The 14,779-nt window shown below is 40.8% G+C and overlaps 1 protein-coding gene across 2 annotated transcripts in view; it reads left to right on the top strand.

Moving 5' to 3' along the window:
• Positions 1-14,047: 14,047 nt before the first annotated feature.
• PTHLH (parathyroid hormone like hormone) overlaps positions 14,048-14,779 on the top strand; it is a 14,517-nt gene continuing 13,785 nt past the window's right edge. For both annotated transcript variants that reach the window (XM_017516597.2, XM_017516595.2), the window contains exon 1: positions 14,048-14,268. The gene's annotated coding sequence lies outside the window, so the exon portion shown is untranslated. The remainder of the gene's footprint in view (positions 14,269-14,779) is intronic.

The raw sequence follows: 14,779 nt of genomic DNA, 5'->3' as shown, positions 1-14,779 counted from the left end.
TGCAGTGGCACAATCTCGGCTCACTGCAACCTCTACCTCCTGGATTCAAGCAATTCTCCTGCCTCAGCTTCCCGAGTATCTGGACTACAGGTGCCCACCACCACACCCAGCTATTTTTTGTATTTTTAGTAGAGATGAGGTTTCACCATGTTGGCCAGGATGATCTCAATCTCTTGACCTCATGACCTTCCTGCCTTGGCCTCCCAAAATACTGGGATTACAGACATGAGCCACCGTGCCCGGCCTAGAAGCACCATTATTTCACATACCTCTAAAATAATTTTTTAATGAAGCCAATAGAGCTATGATGCAATGTGGATTTTTTTCATTTGGTTGGTTTTTTTGTTTGTTTTGTTTGAGACAAAGTCTTGCTCTAACACCTAGGCTGGAGTGCAGTGACACAATCATAGCTCATTGCAGCCTCAACCTCTTAGACTCAAGGGATCCTCTGGCCTCAGCCTCTTAAGCAGCTGAGACTACAGGCATGCGCCACCACACTTGGCTAAGTTTAAAGTTTTTTGTAGATGTGGAGTCCTGCTGTGTTTCCCAGGATGATCTCAAACTTTTGGGCCCAAGCAGTCCTCCTGCCTCAGCCTCCCAAAGTCTGAGATTATAGGCATGAGCAACCATGGCTGGCCCAGTGTGTTCTTATAACTTAGAATTTTTATTTTTTTACTTATGGAAAAACGCTATTAAACATATAGACATAAGTTTTCATCATAAAATGTATTAGTTAAGTTATTCACATTCAGAGTCTGGCTTTTCTGAATGACTTTCAGATTCAGAATCAACCATGTCCATGTTTCCACATGCAATATCATCCATTGGGCCATAGAGACAGTTAGTGATACAGCATTTCTTACAAGTGCTCCACTGTAATCTTTAGGAATTTTTTCCAAGCCACTAGAGCCAATCTGATGAGTTTTGGTGCATGTGAATAGGCAATTATAGCTCCCTTGTGACTGCCACTTGGCCAACAGCAATTGTGAGATGGGGCCTAATTTTAAAAAGCTAAATATACTAGGGGGGGAAAGGCATCCTAGAAAAAAATGAAATATGCTCTGTCTTCCCCGGTGACTCCAAGGTTGTGGGTCACTTTCATTGCTATGATATGGCATAGTCCATCCCATGAAAAAAATGGTTAGTAGTGCCTAAAAGACTATGAAACTGAGAAAAAACCTCGACTCCTAGCCCACTGTCCTACAATTTTTACCAGCCTAACACACAAGACTAGAATATATATTCAAAGTACTTTACTTAGGCATTATAACAAGCATGATCAGAGAGGAGGATTAAAAAACAAAATTTTGGCCAATTTGGACTTTCACTGTATCACAGTAAGGAAGGAATTTTAAAATGTGGATTTCTGCATACATCAACCTTCTCAAGCCTCCCAGACCAACCAACTCCAAGTCTTTCGCCAGGAAAATGTCACTACTTCTATGGGATAAAGTGTGATATTTGGATAAAGTATGATAGTTGAAATTCTCCAACTCAAGGCATATCCTAGATTTCAATTAGATCACCTTTGACATTTACCTCTGCCCAATCTCATGACCTCTGGGTGAAAGATGGGCTTCAGGTATGAGCAAGGATGAAGATGGGTTCTTCAACTGAACTCCAACTACAGAACACCAGTGACAGCTACGGATTCTCTAGTTCCCTCACTAGTAACTATCTGTTAGAAACTTTTTAGCCACAAATAACAAAACTCAACTCAAAGTGGCTTAGTAGTCATAACATTTATTATCTCTCATGACAAAATTTCATAGGTAGGTCAATCACCAGGTGTCATGCAAGTGAAGTCAAATCTCTGCTTCTCTAAGACCTTCCAGGGTCATCCCTCCTCTGAATGTGAGTTTCATACTCAGGCAGAGAGCAAGATGGCTGCCACAGATCCAGGGGTCATATCTGGTACAACAGTGATTACAGGAGGAAGAAAGGATGTTCCATCTCTCTCTCAGTAGCAAAGAAACTCTTCCCAGAATCTCCCAGCATGTCTCCTGGCAAGACTTTATTGAACGAATTGGATCACTTACCCATGCTTAACCAATCACTGGTAAGCGAATAGACCACCATAATTGGATTGGACAAGCCAGGACTTGGAAATTGCCAGGGCTGAAAGTTGGAGCTGGGGCCTGCCCAACCCAAAGAATATGGTCATTTGGAGAAGTGGGGAATGCCTGAGCAAAATCAGGGTCCTATTACGAAAGATGAAAGATATGTGAGAAAAGATGTGCGGTAACCAATGGTATCTGCTAAGTAATAATTCCTCTAAAATATGAACCTCTCTTAGGAATGGTACATTCTAATCATTATTGATAAAAGAATACTCATATTAACATAGTTATGCCCCTCTGTAGAAATAAGCATTAGTGTGCTGTGGCACATTGGCTCTTTGCTTCTCTTTTGGAAGCCCTGTGCCATTAAAAGGAGCTGAAGGTTTTACATGTCTTCTCTTTCTTATTGGAGATACAACAATGAATATGATTGCATTTTGTATTCAGCTTAGTCCTCCCATAAATATTTCATTTCACTCTGAGGAGTAAAAATGGAGGGCATCATTATTTTCTATAAGCCTAATCCCCACACGCACAAGTCTGTAAACCCCTCAAGGGAAAGAAAGTCTTTTTCATATTTATATAATCTATAGAATTCATTTCAATAAATCAATGATAAGCTAAATTATTAGTCTCATTAATTCTTTCCAAGCCTAACATAAATCTTCACAATAGTGAGAATTAAGGCTCCAAGCTAAGTGCAGCTCACATTCAGCCTGCATGCATTAGCGAAGATCCTTAGCCTTTAAGATACTCCCCTCTCCACAATTCTAATTCCAAATGTCACCCAGATGCAGGGACTTTCAGGATGGAATTTATGCTGTTTATGGCCATGCAGTTGGCTAGAGTGGGAAAAAAAATTACAGTCCCTAATTCAAACAAACATTATTTGGAAAAATTCAGACCTTGATCAGATCTTACCAATCCATGTCCTTTCAGCTTTTCCCATCTAAACGGGACCTCATTTCTAAGAATTAGTGGTTGAAAAATCCCTTGATAGGGTATGTAAAAACTTCGATATGTTCAGACAGATGTACACAAATAGTTACTTTAAGTGAAAGTCTCTATATGATTTCATATTTCCCCTCTTTCTTTTTGCTATCCTGATACCTTAATCTCCCCAGTTAAGAGCTTTGGATTTTCCCCGTTTCCTATGACACAGTGTATTTGCTGAATATCCTGACTCATGCCCTTTGGTTCTGATTCCTCCACTGCTAATTCTTCTCTCTCTATTCTGATCCCACCCTCGAAGTTTGTTGTTATGTCTGAGAAGTCCTTAGATACCATGATTATCCAAAGGGTCAAACTGACTCGCCCCAAAACTGAACATTGCTGACTCATGGGATGCCACAGGGATTGTAATAGCCACAGCTAAAATTGCTGTTCAAACAAAGATGCCTAGATAATAGCAGCTATTTTCAAAACCGTATTACAAATCAATTAGCTACCCTTTATTAAAAGATATTCAATATGGTTCTCATACTGGGAATCAGGTGGGATGGTATTTCCTGAACCGACTTACACAATACCAACATTTTTCAGGTAAAAGAAGGAAAATATTGAGAGAGTAAAAAAACAGACAAAAATCTTCAGTCTTAAGGTCATTTCCATTGTCTAATTGTCCCAATGTGTTATGAAATGCTAATCTGAATGTCTAAAAAGTGAGTAATTTCGCCGGGCGCGGTGGCTCAAGCCTGTAATCCCAGCACTTTGGGAGGCCGAGGCGGGTGGATCACGAGGTCAAGAGATTGAGACCATCCTGGTCAACATGGTGAAACCCCGTCTCTACTAAAACTACAAAAAATTAGCTGGGCATGGTGGCGCGTGCCTGTAATCCCAGCTACTCAGGAGGCTGAGGCAGGAGAATTGCCTGAACCCAGGAGGCGGAGGTTGCGGTGAGCCGAGATCACGCCATTGCACTCCAGCCTGGGTAACGTGAGTGAAACTCCGTCTCAAAAACAAAAACAAAAACAAAAACAAAAAAACAAAAAACAAAAAAAGTGAGTAATTTCTTAAATTTCCATAATGTGGGGGTATAGGTGGTTTTTTGTTACTTCCATATGTTCCTTACTAGCAATTTCTCAGATTTGAGTGCACCTATCACCCAAGCAGGGTATACTGTACCCAACATGTAGTCTTTTATCCCTCATCCCTCTTCCATCCTTTCCTCCCAAGTCCCCAAAGTCCATTATATCATTCTTTGCCTTTATGTCCTCATAGCTTAGCTCCCACTTATAAGTGGAAACCTACGATATTTGGTTTTGCCTTCCTCAGTTACTTCACTTAGAATAATGGCCTCCAGCTCCAACCAAGTTGCTACAAAAGACATGATTTCATCTTTTTTATGGCTGAGTAGTATTCCATGTTTTATGTATACCACGTTTTCTTTATTCACTTGTTGGTCAATGGGCATTATTAGGCTTTATTATAGAGTTGAATGTGGCAGTCAGGAAAGGGAGTGGGGAACTGACTCAGGTAAGATACTATTCTGCCCAACTCATCTGCCATGACAAGAAAATATATTTCACTTAGTGTAGGAAAAAAATACAAATTCAACATACAAAAACTTTGGTTGATTAATGATTCAGCTATGATGATACCACCTACAGGACAATAACCACTGTTTCCTATTAGCAGGAATCTTTACTTGGGTGTGGTAAAATAACATTCTTCACTTTGGCTACATGATCTGATCTTAGAGACTATTTTAATTGTGTTATAGTTTGAGAGGTAAAACAAATGAACACAGGAATGAAAATAAGACTTGCCTTTATAGTAAAAATATTATTATGGTTAAAAACAATTTATTTCTGGGCAAGTCTAGCTTATCACATGGGATTTTTAAAAGGTAATCATGTTTGACCCGACATTACCAGTTTCATATACCAGTAATCCTGTAGTGTATTGATATAAAACAAGAATGTAGTAATCATGAAGAAAATTGCCAATCCAGGGTAGAAATCTGTCTTATCAAAGAAATATGTATATATGTTAATGTGCCAAGATATGTATGTAGAGGAAAAATATTTGTACCTTTTAACCTTCATTCATTCTTTTATTCTTTGAAATATATCCTACCACGTGCCAAGCATTGTTCTAAGTGCTGGAGATAAAACAGAGAAAAGTCTTAACCTGCATAAAATTAGTATTTATTCCAATGGGAAGAGACAGACAACAAAGTGAAATACTTAGTATGACAAAAGTCCAAGATTTCTAATAAAAAAATGGTCACATATTTAGTAAATAAGAATTTTAAAATTCACAGTTCTGAATAGACCGCACACAGATTTTGTATCATTGTAACCCCAGAACCTAATACAGTGCTGGGCTCATATTCATTCAAATATTTCAAAAAAATATTTATTGAATGACTGAATGAACTAATGAACACAGTTTATGGTCTCTATAAACAGTCCTGATAGTGTATCTAAATTCCATGCCACGTTTTCTTTTTGTACTTGCTTACTTTCAAAACAGATTTGAAGTAATTTACAAATAAAAGGTAAAGAATGTGGCCCAAGAAATAAAAGAAGAAATATAGTCCTGGCCTATGGCTTTTCTTTTGTATTTTAATGCAGGACTTAAACATAGTAGGTAATCAATAGCTTAAGTGAAAGTTGATTTGATAACAGTTTATCAAAAGATGTGTATATATTTTCACATGACTTTTTAACAAGTATGCTATATCCCTTAACCATATCCCTCAGCTGTTGCTGAAGTGGGCAGTTCCAAATGTGATTTTAAAAGAAAAGTGAAAAGAAAAAAAAAACTGACCCAATAAAGTACTTCTATGGGCACTAGAGTAATAATGGTCCAATGGATGTGGCTTTCTTTAAAGTTCCAAGAATAGAACTTAGTATAAAGTAGACTCTGAATAAATGTTGACATAATACCCTCAGATAAAGTTGATTCTTAGACTATTTCTATAGCATGGTAGTAAGACCATGTAATTAGCAGAAGAAAGGATGTAATTTTTATTTTGCTCTGTAGAGTTAAAGCATCCCATGATGTGCTTTCCAGCAGAGGAGTTCAGCATTTCAATAGCCCTTGATGAAATAATGGCCCTTCTCAATCTCTTCGGCTGAGTGGATAGCTTTCAGGAATCCACACGGGTGGGTGAGAGAAGATACCAGTTGCCTAGCCAGTCACATCAGCCAAATCAAGGTTAACAGATCCATGGATGTGCATCATACTTAAAGAGGCAGTGTAGTGTCAGACAAAACTGAATCCCAGTCTCAGTTCTAGTAATTATTTAACCTGGTTAGAAATGATCAAGGCAGCAGTATGTTGTAAATGAAATAATACTATTTTTAAGTCATCACAGTGCCAGGTACATGAGCTCAATAATATTTGGAATTATTGCTATTGAATGTAGATAACATCTGGGATAACTTGGAGACTTGGTTTCTGAGCTATCAGCAGGAAGGAAATATAGGTAAATCATATGATGAGGTAAAAAACAGGCTACATGAGATTTGAAGTACCATCTAGATAGACTGGTTATCTCAAAAGGGGGTAAGGTGTTACTTACACAGAGGAGAACAACTGAGAAGTTCTAGATGGTGAAAAATGATGTTACATAGGATGGCTTATAAGCCAGTCACACTGGTCTATATAAGCCCAGATCAGCAGGGACTAAGTGAGGCTTGTATGACATTCTGCCCCTTCAACCCTAAGTGTCTGAAGAAGTTCAAGAGATTGTTTTCAACCAGCAGCCAATATAACTCAATTTCTTTTTTGAGAAAAGTCTTAATGTTATCATCGTAAGAAAGAACACTTGCCCATGTCTTCTGGATAATAGGAAATATGATGGGGCACATATGGGGGTTCTTCTCAGCAAGAAGCCCTTCCTTTAATTCATTCCTTCTTCCATTCTTTCCCTTCCCTCCCTTCCTTCCATCTTCCCTTCCTCTACTTCTTTCTATTTTCTCTTTTCTTTCCTACCTCATTTTATAAGGGTCTAACATGGAGTGATTTCTTCATTGTTATTTGCCGCTGGATTATAGATAAGCCAGGTGCTGGAATGTTGTTCAGGTTTTAGTTAGGTTGGATTAGATCTGATGTATTTTTCATTCTCCCTTTCCACATCTCCTAATGTAAAAAAGTGCAGCATTCAGATGAAAAAATATATGGGTCATCAAGACAAGCTCTCCCATTGGAGAACAGGAAACTTGACCTGTGATGACTGTGAATGAACTCTGAGAACCAGATGAAACTCACAGAAATAGAAACCAGATGTAAGCACTCATGAATCCAGGGCACTACTCTGCCTCCAGTTTATTTTTAGCAGAAATGTTATTGAAGTCTTTTCAGTACATAATTAATTTTCAAGGATTGCCATTAACTTCATAATATGAGATGGGACAAGAAAGTGTTTGCATGTAAGGTTTGAGTGGAAAATAATGACTTTTAAGTAGTTTGCTATGTGTTTGGTGGGGTAGGGTGTTCTATGGTTTTTAGTTTTCCCAGTTTGACCTAGGAGTAATGACTCTCCCAGCCAAACATAATCCATCTTTAGATAATGGTGGCTGTTTGTATATTTAGGATGTGTCAGCCTCCTCAAGGCTGGGAAGTATCAAGGCCTAATATAATATTTGGCTTTCATGTTCTGGGTGTGCAACAAGAGGACCAACAGTCTTGTTAGCTAAAATCAACCCAAGGCATTACAGTTTGGACATGAACTTGGCCTGCCCATGCCAGAGGGAATACAAGTACCTTCTTTCAGGCTCCGAATGAAATCATTAATTATGTCAGCAGTTCCAGCGATAGACCTGGAGACACTTTGCATTACTTAGCAAACAAGCTACCTTCTCAACTGTTTAGAAGTCTGGAGAAGATCTTAAAAATTTGTACTCACTGTACTTACACAGCCCTTTCCCTGAAAATCCTCAAACTTTCCTTGATCCTGTGTCTCTCTGGTTTTACCACACCAGGGTTGGAATGAGATGAGGGAAATAATGCGGTTGTGATGGGCAGACTGTGTGTTATAGACCTGAAAGTACACCCTGGTGCACCTCGACAATGAAACTCTTTTTAAGACGTGGGTTTTTTGGAACCATATCAACCACACTGGAGTTCCTGCTCCATTTAAGGCACTTTTTAAGAGTAATTTAACTGTTACAGACATGTACATTTTTGCCTATTAAGAACAGCTTTACAAAGAATGTGACCTGTGTTTACAGGACAAAAACCTTTTTTTATCCTTTCCACAAAAAGCGGATTCCTTTTTTTAACCATTAAAAGTACCTTGGCAATTCTCTGTGTAATTAACAGCTTAGCAGAATGGAAAGTAAAAGAGCAAAGTGCAACAGGATTGTGTTAAGGTCAGTTCAAATTTTTTAAAGCATAAGTACTCCCACAGAATAACTGATCTCAATATATCATGATGCAGCAAGAGTCCACATTCATTCCCCCCACCCCCTTATTTACCAGTCCCTGGGAAGAGAAGCACAAATGAAGTGAAGGGAGAAATAGCTTCAGGAGAGCTTATAATACCATGCATTCAGCACAGGGAGACATTTTTGAGGCTGAAAGGGACCCAGGATGCCCCCCCCACATCTACCATGTTTGTTTGTTCTTTTTTTTTTAAGTATGCTTTAGAAAAGTTTTCCAGCAACAGATCAAAAAGCTTTGTATATGGATTTTGGAAAAGACGTCCAAAATAATTAAAAATATACTTTTATCTCTCAAAAGTGAGGAGAACTGCAATTCAATTTGATTCTACAGATCTCTTCACAGGACCTACTCTGGGCTCACAACAGTGTTGGGCACATTGAGAAAGTGATCAAAACACAAGCAAGAGACTAATAAGGTGCTTATTTGTTTGTTTTTTAGCTCATGATCAATTCTACCAATTGAATGCTTTCCTCTTAAAAGCAAGGGGAAGAAAAGGTCTAGCAGCATTAACAGAGTTACTGGTAGAATACATTCTCCCTAACGGTGTGATTAATTTAATGGATCAAATAATGAGATCTTTAAAATCTAATAAGAAGCGGTTGGAGAAAACTTTCTTTAGAAAAATAAGAAAACTAAAGAAACTTAGATTGAACTTTAAAGGGGAAACTCTCAATCAGTATCACTATGGGGGACTGGAAAACGTGAAGCTACAGAGAGGGTAAAAACAAAATGAAAAGCACCCTAACTTGTATAAGCAGATAAAGTATAAGAGAATGAAATCTATTTATATTATTATATATTTTTTCTTTCATAGAAAGGAGGTCGAAGAGATGCAGAGGAGAAGGCTACCGAAGATTTACAGAACAAAACTGAACTTCCACATTTCAAAATGATAATAATAATAAAATATGATGATGATGGTTTATTTCTTTTCAAAAACTGGGTACACATTCAAGCCTTATTTCCTTAATTTTTGTAACTAGAAGAAAAGTAAACTACTTTATATCAATTTTATTGACTTGGGAAAATATTCAGAAGAATTTATTGAAATATTTCATTTTTCCCACTGGCTATTTTATAGTTAGCCCCAAAAACTAAGAGAGAAAAAAGCTATTAAAAATTATTGAATCATAATACTTTCTATTGAATATCAAATATTCTAAGAGTTGTTTATAAGTATGCCCACACACACCCTTTTGTTAATTTGCCACACCACAATTAGAAAGAAGAGTAAAAGCAGCAATCTGATATCTTGTACAGAAATAAGTGAAAGATTCTCTTATGTACTGGATGTTAATTAAATATATTCCAATAATTAAAGGCATGTAATACAAATGAGTTATAAATGTGTATAATATTTTGCAGTCTTTTATAGTATATGAGGTAATTCGTTATTCAGATGAAGATGAGATCTCTAACCGAGTTAAGTAAGGAGAAAATTGCCAGGATAAATTAAAAGACAAAAAGGTAAAATATGGTGATAATTTAAAAGGCAAAGTATCCTTTGCCTTAAACATGTATAGAAGCTTACTTTTGCAAACGTTTTTCATAAGAATATGTCACAAGAACTGGACAAAACTGTACCTACAAGGAAACTCCTGTGGCAATTTGTTTTCTCCTTTGGTAAGAGTGGCAATCAGACACGCTGCTCAGTACAATGGTGATTAATGAAGGAGTCGCCCCTTCTGAACAGTATGCTACTAAGGGCTTCACCTCCTCTAGGGAAAGAACTGCCCAATTTTCCTGAGATAACGGCCAATCTCCTGGCAGCAGTTTCCTCATTAAATAAAAGCAGGTGTTGGGGACGTACCACATGGTGCAAATGCAGCCTTCAGCAGGTGGATGCTTTTAACAAGCAGGAGAAGCCTAACAAGATCATCAACTTGTTTCACTCTCTTTAGAGAACAGAGCCTTAGAAAGGGAAAAGGAGAGAGGCTAATAAAATGGATGGGCGTTTCTTCAAGCATGTGAAACATTGCCTGAGTGGGGACAGACACGTTCAAGAAGGAATTAAAAGGAAACCCACAATTTGGGCTCGGGAGGTTTTTCTGCCTATCTCTGGAATTCGGCCTCTGTGCAAGAGCGCGTCCCGAAGCTGTGCAAACGGACACGTCCAGCCTCGGGCCGGGCGCACATTCGCGGGGTCGCGGGCAGGCTTGGGCTTCTGGGCGTTGCGGCCCCTGGGGTGGGGGGGTCTGTGCATCGCCCGGACAGCGCAAGCACATCAACTAGCCTTAACCACCATGGACAGCTCACTGGCTTCCCCCAGCCGGCTCCGCGCGATTTGCAAACTCCATAGGAGCCACCAGCTAGGTAGATTTTTATGCCCTGGAGGGATGCCATGTGTTCCACCGCCCACGGTCTACACCCCCGCCCCCCGCCCCGCGATCGCCAACTGTAATCACTGAGCAGTTATACATAGAGCAGGCTCCGGGGATTAATAACCTCCTCCTTGCCCTCAATTCCGTCCTTTAAAGGTGCCACCGGATTCCAAGAATCGGAGAGAGTTGGCAGACAGAACTTGGTTCCACGTTCCTTCATGTCATCTCCTCTCCCGCGCCGCCCCTAACCCGGCCTTGGCTTTGCAGATCGTGTTAAATGAAATAAAACAGTTGGATCCCGGGGCTCCGGCAGCGCCGAGCTTTCCCGGCGCAGGGGAGGCGCGCTGGGGGAGGGCGAGTCCAGGCTCCCGGAGGAAGGGAGTCGCCCCTCCACACCCCGACGCGGCCCCGGACGTGGCCTGGCCAGGGAGGGGGTACGTCTGCCTCACCCTTCTCTCCCCGCATCCCCATCGGGAAATCAGCGTCACCGTCTGCCTAGGGCTTATCTCATGTTTGAGTCATAAATTGACCTGGAGGGAGAAGAGAGGGGAGGGAGAGCCCCACTCAGAGGAAGTTCGCGCGCGCCCTCCAACCCTGTCCTTGGGTGTCGCGGCTCCCGAAGCTTTCCCTCCCCGCAGCCAGATGCGGGGCTCTCCCAGGGGTAGGGGGGCTCGCAGGACAGGAGGCTCCAAGTATACTCGGGTTAGAAACCAAGCACTCAAGTCAGCGGGACAGGGCGGGGCAGAACGCAAAGGGCACACTAACATCGCTCCGGGCAAGAAGGATTCTGTGCGACAATCTGTAGTCCAGCTTCTTAAGGACAGAAGCCCGAGGAGAACCTAGGGAAAGTGGTAGCTAGACCCGCCGACCGGCTCCGAGGACCCTGAAGTTCCCATCGAGCCTAAGATCCCCGGGAGCCAAACCCGCCCCGTCCCTGCGGATCAGCTTTGAAATGGGAGACCCAAGTCTATCGCAGGCGGTGGAGATGAGGACGCTGGGTGGGAGATGGGAAGGGGAGGCTGAAAAAGATAATCCCGTTGCCCTAAGGCCTCTTCCAAGACCCTGCCCTAAGAGACTCAGGCCTCGCCTTGCTGCAGTGGGAGCGCAAAGACGAGGCCAGGAGACTCCTGAGAAGGAGAGCATAACCCTCAACGTTTGCTCTCCTGAAGTCTTATTTCTGACTTAAAAAAAAATACTGAAAAGGTAGGCCGGTCCGGAGACACCGTAATGTCCAGCTCAAAGCCAAATAGGACATCCAGTGTGGGTGTCTGGGTAGGTATCCTTCCTGCCCAAGACTTTAGTCATCTCAGTCCGGGTGCTGTCCTGGGGAGGGACTTCGAACTGGCCAGCGTGGCACGGGCAGAGAATGGTGTTGGGGAGGTAAAATGCGCCCGGGGACAGCGCCTTTTAGGCAACCCCGGCTCAAAATTTAAGAAAGGACCATTCGGTTCAAGTGGGGAGCTGGGCTGCCGCCAGGAGGGCTCTGTGGCACCACCGGAGATTGGCTTCAGGTTGAGAGGTTGTCGCTTGAGCCAGGTGGGGCTTGGAACTCTCTCTGTGGTCTCGCACAAGTCCAGAGCTGCCTATTTTCAGGAGTCAGAAATTTGGCCAGCCAAGGGCAGGCATCTGGCTGGCTGGCACTAGTCCAGGAGATCAGGACTCCGACACTGCACATTCATATTCTCATTTCTCTCTCTCTCTCTCCCCCTCTCTCTCTCCCTCTCTCTCTCTCTTTTCTCTTCTTTCTCTCTCTCCTCTCTCTCTTTCTCTCCCCCCCCCCACACACACACATCTCTGAAGAAGACTCTTCAGATATGTTTCGATTGTCATGAGTTTGTGAGGTGCTCAAGTACTTGACCTTGAAGAACAGGTCCTCCGGGATGCCCATTTCCTAGAGACCTTCTCTTCTCACATTGGTTTGGGCTCCTCCTGGGAAACTGCCTCTCCTCTGGGACTTCTACTCCAGTTTGGGGGGAAGCTGAACACTGCCCAAGAAGTAGGAAAGGGTGAGAAATGGTGTGAGGCCCACTTTTCCCATGGGAGGATCCCATCAGCCTGATGCATATCTACACGCTCCTTCCTGGGGCAGTTCCTCCAGATGGCCGCAGCCAGCCCAGTTCCTGGATCAGACAGCCCCTGTTTGAGTCTTACCCTCATCTAACTACAAAAAGATTTAATAAAGAAACACACCCTTTCCTATTGTTACTTGGGGTTTAAAGGCATTACATCTCTTTTTCTTTTTTGCTACCTTGAGGTCAGCTGGCAACAGCCTCCTCTCAAGTCCCGGTCCAGGCAAGTGATGGAATTCCACATTCTAATGGAATCAAATAACAACATTACTTGAGCTGATTATGCAACTTCTCTTTGTAAACATTGAAAAAGTTTGGAGATGAGAAGAGATGAGTTTAGTTGCTCGGCTTCAGGGGATTTTAGAGATATAGCTTGGAGCTACAGATTGGCAAATGTTAAATCTTGATGCTTAATGGTAATAAGAGCATTCCCAAGCTATAGATTTAAAAAGCTATAGATTCATATTTGGATTTTAATGTTTATCTGTTTGTTAAATGTTATCTAAATGTTAAATCTTGATGCTTATTGGTAATAAGAGCATTCCCAAGCAATAGTTTAAAGAGCTATACATTCATATGTGGTTTATAATATTTATCTGTTTGTTGTTTGGGCTAAGGAGGAAAGAAAAAAGAAGGATGAAAAAGCTAAGTGTACATGCTAGTTTATTTTTTTCTAAGCTATGATAGGAAATATCCCTGGAGAGACATATTACTGGGTATTCAACTGAATTTAAGAGTAATACATTAAACATTTTTTAAACCTCTTTTAAAATTGGATATACTGTAATAAACTGCCACTGGGGATGGGAAGATGGAAGCCTGGAGTTCATGGGCTAGGCATTTGTGTAGGTGTAGATCTTACATGCTAAACATGGAAATGCTTCAGATTAGAGGCAGGCCTTCCCATTTGCTAAGATGCACTTACAGGACAGCAAGGCCCAAGCAAACATTTAGCTTCTATTGGCAGTTTTTCTATTTCTAAGCCTTAGAAAAAAGGTGTGTGTGGCAGGAGGAGGGGTTAGAGGGTGCTCCCACAGTGTCTCATTTGCCGTCATGCAACCTCTACATTATGATGATGGAGATTACTCAGTTATGTTAGGAGCTAGATTATGATGTCAGAAAATATCCTTTCCAAAACAGGCAAAAAGTCAGGGTCCTTGGTATATATACTGAGGAGAATTTCTACTGAAAGTAATAAACGGAGCAGCTTGGAAGAGGTACCTGCCTGGAAGAGGTACCTGCTTTCTAATAACTGCCTTTAGTGGGAACAGAAGTCTCCTTACAAGAAGCTTTTAATTCATTTTAAGACTTAATTTTATGTTTTTTGAAGAACACCAAAAAAGTATTTCTGGAAAAGACTGCTGAGAAGATTTCCCTCTGTCAGCCAGAAAAGCAGAAAGAAGATTGTAAATCAAGGAAAAGGTGAAGTAATAAATAAGGAGGGAACTGGTCTTCTGAGTATATAAAGACTATTTATTTTTCCTCTGTCTATATTTTCTCTTTTTGTGGAGGAGAGGAAATTCTAAAAATATTTGATAGATGTTTTGCCATTAACACCAGAAAAGTGTGTGGGGGAAAAAGAAAGGAGGGAAGGAGTGGGGGGGGGTTAATTTTGTTTAGTTAGTAGAAAAACAATATAAATCAAAGCAGTCTCTGTATGCCAGTCCTTAATTTATAATGTTCTGAGAGTAAAATGTATTTATTTACAACATAAGTGATTGGATATTTTCAATCTGATTTTTGTTTTAACCTTCTATTGGGAGAAGGGTTGACTTTTTAAAGCCTGAGTAGTTTGAAACTTGGCTAGGTACCTTGGACTTTTTATTGTGGAAGCAAATATTATCATTTCAATGTTAAACAACTTGCAAATATTAAATGGCTCATTTGTGATTTACTTTTCTTTTCTTTTTTTTTTCTTTTTTTTTTTTTTTTT

Source organism: Cebus imitator, unplaced genomic scaffold (genome assembly GCF_001604975.1).
Source record: "Cebus imitator isolate Cc_AM_T3 unplaced genomic scaffold, Cebus_imitator-1.0 Scaffold596, whole genome shotgun sequence".
NCBI lineage: Eukaryota > Metazoa > Chordata > Mammalia > Primates > Cebidae > Cebus > Cebus imitator.
The sequence above is the reverse complement of the archived record's forward strand: the minus strand, read 5'-3'. Positions and strand labels throughout refer to the sequence as shown.